This window comes from Myotis brandtii, unplaced genomic scaffold, assembly GCF_000412655.1.
Source record: "Myotis brandtii unplaced genomic scaffold, ASM41265v1 scaffold447, whole genome shotgun sequence".
Lineage (NCBI taxonomy): Eukaryota > Metazoa > Chordata > Mammalia > Chiroptera > Vespertilionidae > Myotis > Myotis brandtii.
Window position 1 is genome coordinate 1,028,382 of NW_005367108.1, and position 5,919 is coordinate 1,034,300.

A 5,919-nucleotide genomic window follows, 5' to 3' on the forward strand; every position below is an offset into this window, starting at 1 on the left:
AGTACCATTTTCCCCATCTTATGGGTGGAAAAACTGAAGCAGAGAGAAGTTAAGTAGTTGGCTTTCTCACACAGTTATAAGTGTCAGAATCAGGACTGACCACAAAATGTGCAAGCCAGAGTCCATGCATGTCATCACTGCATCATCCTATTTTTTCAGTATTAGAGTAGCCTTGCCAGGTTTTAATTTTTAAATCTAAGAGACTGTTCCCAATATATAGGGTAGGGTCCCTAGGCCAGGCTGGCAATCAGGGCTGATCTGTGGGGCAACTGGTGGGGCAATCGGGGGGGCCCCTGCTGGCACCCGCTTGGCTGGCCTAGCGCTGCCCGCTCGACAGCCCTGCCCCTTGCTGACTGGTCATTCCGCAGGTCATTCCGCTGTTCGGTCGATTTGCATATTAGGGTTTTATATAGATAGAAAACCAAACAGTGGAAACAAGGTAAATGCCCATTAACCAATGAATGGACAAACAAAATACAACATATTCACATCACAAAATATTATTCAGCTTTAAAAAGGAATGAAGTATTGGCCCTGGACAAGTAGCTCAGTTGATTAGAGCAAAAGGTTGTGGGTTTGATCCCCAGTCAGGGCACATGCAAGGGTAAGCCCAAATACAATATGCCAAGTAAAAACAATCTGATACAAAAGTCCACATATTGTATTATTTCATTCATATGAAATGTCCAGAATAGGCAAATCCATAGAGATCAGAAGTAGATTAGTGGTTGCCAGGGGCTGGGAAGAGGGGGAGGGTGCTGAAGTGGGGAGTGGGTGAAGAGTGACTGCTAATGGGAGAGAGTTTCTCTTTGGGATGGTGAAAATGTTCTGGAATTGGATAGTGGTGATGGTTGCACAACTCTGCAAATACACTAAAAGCCACTGAATTGTACACTTTTGATATATGAATTATATCTTTTTTAAAAACTAGAAGGAATGACCCCACTGCACTCAATAGATATAAAATATGGTTAGAATCCTTTAGTCACATTTCTAAATACTCACTACTCTAAAGATCTCAGCCAACTCAATTCTTCTTACTCTTAATTAATAACCTCACATTCTACCTCATCAAGAAAATTAAGCACTCCAGGGCTTTCCCATTATATAATTATCCTCTTCCTCTCATATTTCAAAAATTCCCCTCTCTATTACCTCTTTCTGTCTATAACAAAGCTTAAACATCTCCCAACCTTAAAAAAAAAAAAAAACTGTTCCTAACTACATCTCTGGATACCACGCTTCATCCTTCCCTTTTACATGGACTTTGTGAAAGAACATCCATGTGACTCACTGCCTCCACATTGGCACACCTACTTATTTCTCAGTTCACTACCAACACACCGAGACTCATTCAGTCAGTCAGTCAAAATTATTCTCCTGAAAATTACCACTGACTGCCATCAAGCCAAATCCACTGAAGACAGCTCAGTATTATCATGCATGCCACTCCTGTGATATCTGACTACTGACCTTTTTGGGACACATTCTCCCCCGGGCTTCCACATTACTTTCACCTGCTTCTCCTTATGTCTTCCTTCTTGGCCTGTGTCCTCCTTCCAAATAAAGAACATGCCTTAATTTGGTATTCTATCTTCTAAATATAGTAATGACTCCCAAATCTACATGTATCTCCGGTCCCTTGTTTCAGACTCATATATACAACAGTCTTCTAGATCCATTCACTTGGCTGCACTTCAGACACCTAAAAATCAACAAGTCTGTTGAGTTTCTTATCTTATTCATAGTTATAGGAACAGTACATGCACATGACACAGACTAAATATTGTTGAGTGTCTAAGAATAGAACTCGTCATATCCCATACCTCCACCGTAAAACCTGCTTCTCTTATACTTCTGATCCTAGTTGATGACACCAGCACTTATTCAATTAGTCATCTTAATCAGAAGTTTTGTAGTTAGTCTTCCTATATTTCCTAAATTTCTTTCAAATCGCCTTGACACATTCTTTCTGGATAAATCTAGAATGCAAGGCCATAAAAGCTCTTTACCCAGCCCATCTCCCAGAAATGTATTTGCAGCCCACCACCTTGAGGGACTAGTTCTTCCCTCAGGACAAAGAGTAGGCTTGCTCACCACTTTAAAGCAACGGATTCCCCAAGCTCAGTGTTCCTCAAATGCAACACAAACCCACTAGACTCCTCCTTATCACCCTTGTGAGATTTGCAGGCAAGGGGAACTGCTCACACTGCTTGCTGTGCCATGAGCAAATCATCTGACCCAGAAGTCCCATGTCTTCTATCAGCATCCATGAAATAGTAGCAAGTTAACTTATTAGCTTGTGGGGACAGTAAAGACACACAGAGTAATTTATCTTCCTAAAGTATCACTGTAACAGTGCCACTGCTCTATAGTCTAGTCACTCTACTCCTCAAACGATGTTTGACATCCTTCTTAATTTGCCCATACCTCACTTAAATAACTTCATATCCCTCTACTCCCCACAAACCTCTCTTCTTCAGGAAAGGCAACTTTCATCACTCTTCTCACCCCTCACTCCCTATCCAGTGGTTCTCAACCTTCCTAATGCCGCGACCCTTTAATACAGTTCCTCATGTTGTGGTGACCCCCAACCATAAAATTATGTTCGTTGCTACTTCATAACTGTAATTTTGCTACTGTTATGAATCGTAATGTAAATATCTGATATGCAGGATGTATTTTCATTGTTCGCGACCCACAGGTTGAGAACCGCTGCATACTCTTCCAACTACTCTTCCAACTTTTCCAACAAAGCATAGAATTTAAGGGCTTGGGCTCTGGAGTTTAACTGTCTAGGTTCCAGTCGCCAGTTTATCCACTTTGTAGTTATGTGACTTGGGGCAAGTTGCTACGCTTGCCTAAATTCCCATTTTCTCATCTGTAAAATGGAATTACAATATAAATACTTCCTAGCATTGTTGTGAGGATTAAGTGAAATAATCTAATTCTGTGCTTGAGACCATGTCAGCACAGTTACCTGTGAATAACTGTGAATTATACAGATACTGTCTCCTTCCTGATGTCTGAATTTTTACATCTAATTTCTTCACTGTTCTTGCAAATGACTTGCTAATTCCTACAACTCCTTTTGTGTACCCCAAATGCCATGCCTTCCACCTTGCCCACTATCTTAAACTCATTCCTCATCATTCTGAAGGCCCACCCCCATTTCTTTAATTCATAATGCATTGTCATCATGGCATTGTGTAGATGTATTCTTATAATTGACTCACCTGTGCATCTCTTATTACCAACAGAACAGTGAGCTTCTTTGATCAAAGATCATGACTTATGCTTCTTGTGTATCCTGCACATCTTTGAAAATTATGTAAACTCAGGGACGCAAGGTACCCTTAAAGATCACCATCCTATATAATAAAAGTGTAATATGCAAATTGTCCCCTCGACCAAGAGTTGTGCGGGAGTTCAACCAGGGGACGGGGCGGGCCGGGGAGGGAGGGAGGCCCCGGCCTGCAGCGGAGGTGGCAGTGGCAGTGGCAGGCAGCCAGGGGAAGGAAGGGAGTATCTGACCAGCAGCCCACAGCTGCAAGGGACCCTACCAGTGCACAAATTTCATGCACTGGGCCTATAGTGTCCAATATAATAGTAAAAGTACAGGTTTTAATGGCAAAGCAGGTGAAATTCAATCTCCAAAATAATGGTTTAGTAATTCTAGGGAGTTAACCTCTCTGAGATTCTGTTAAATAGGTTGACACTCGACCACTGAGCCACCCTGGCCAGGCTCAATATCATCTTTTAATGATATCTACAGCTTCTGAGAGTTAAAGCCCAGTACCAATTAAGTCATGGATTTGTATCTCATAGACCAGTCACCTTCACACACTTCCCCATAGAGTACACTGATGGCCTTTGCCAAATTTTTTAAAGAACATGCTCTGCTAAACACAAGGAGACTTGATCAGCAAGCATAAAGATCAATATTAAATTCATTTCTGCTCAATAAACATCTCAATTCATCTGCTTAACGAATAGTTTTATCAGTGGTTTCTTCCATCTTCAGAACTTAAGAATTAGAAAAGTTATACATTAGCCATTGTTTTATGGAGGTGAGGGGATAAAAGTAAATACCAATTCAAACACATTTTTATATTATTTTATAAAAATTATACTTTCTTCTCCAAAAGCTCTGGCCCTATGTGTACAAATTCCTATTTCAGTCACTGAGTTGACAGTAGAAACAAAAGAATGGTGTAATAGATGTGTGTGTCTCATTGCCATTAGCATATCAAGCAGCTGCTATGAAAACAAGTATCTTCTGTTTTACAAAACATGTCAGAAATTTCCATCCAGTCATCTTTAACTCCAACATCAGTCCTCTCTGAAAAAGCCAAAGAACCACCATTGGCCACAGGGTCAAAACACCTTCCTGTTTCAAACAGATTCTCGCCTCCTACCCTGCCCCTTCATTTCCTAAGGATTAGCTGTTTCTTAACTGACTGCCAGGGCCTTCTAAGCTTCCTCCTATTTCCTCAGTCTTACCTTGTCTTTTTAAATTTTTTTTCAATTACAGTTGACATACAATATTTAGTTCCATGTATACAACATAGTGATTAGACATCTATATAATTTACAAAGTGTTCACCCCAATAAGTCTAGTACCCAACCTGACACCATACATAGTTATAATATTATTGACTATATTCCCTATGCTGTACTTTGTATTCCCTATAACTATTTTTATAAGTGCCAATTTGTACTTCTTAATCCCTTCACCTTTTTCACCCATTCCCCTAAACCCCCTCCCATCATTTTGTTCTCTGTATCTATTTTTGCTTCTGTCGAGTTTGTTGGTTTATTTTGTAAGTGAAATCATGTGGTATTTGTCTTTCTCTGACTTGTTTGAAAAGGGAACCCTCGTGCACTGTTGGTGGGATTGTAAACTGGTGCAGCCACTATGGAAAACAATATGGAGTTCCTCAAAAATTAAAAATAGCCCTAGCTGGTTTGGCTCAGTGGATAAAACGTCAGCCTGCAGACTGAAGGGTCCTGAGTTCGTTTCTGGTCAAGGGCACATGCCCGGGTTGCAGGCTCGATCCCAGTTGGGGCCGTGCAGGAGGCAGCTGATCAATGATTCTCTCTCTCTCCCTCTACCTTCCTCTCACAAATTAATAAAAATATATTTTTTTAAAAATTAAAAATAGAGCTAACTTTTGACCCAGCAATTCCTCTTCTGGGTATTTATCCAAAGAAATCCAAAACACTAATTCAAAAAGATATGCGTGCCCCTATGTTCATTGCAGCATTATTTACAATAGCCAAGATATGAGAGCAACTTCAGTTTTGTCTCTGATTCATGACTGCTTGCTTGGTTTTGACCGGCCTCCTTACTTTTCCCATTCACATGCTTCATTTTCATCATACGCTTTTAAATGTTGCCCAGCTATATCCTGAATCAGTCATCTACCCAAGCTTGCAATCTTGCCCTGAGATCTGGCAATCTTTCTCCTTCATGCTTGTGTCTGAGACCCACATGAAGTTCTAAAAACCTAAATTAGAGCACATGGACCAGGCACCCTAAACCCAGACTTCTGGGCCTACCTAGCATCAGGGCTCCCTGTAATTTCACCCTGCCTTTCTAATCTCATCCTTCTCTAGTCAACCTCACAGAACCCTCCTTTCTGGCAGGATGAGCTTGTCTCTGCTGCCTAAACTTGCCTAGCTCATTTCTGTTTCTGTGCCTTTGCTCTCAGGCCATACTTCCTCCTCAAAAACCAATGCTTTCCCCTCCCTCCTATCTTGCACCCATTTCAATCATATGCTCCCTCCTCCAAGTCCAGCCTAAGTTCTCCCTCCCCAGAGCAGCCTTCCCTAACCATCCAGCTTCCAGGGATCTTTCACTCCTCTAAATTCCTATATTTCCCTATCACTCACCTGGCACTTAGTTACCTAGCAATC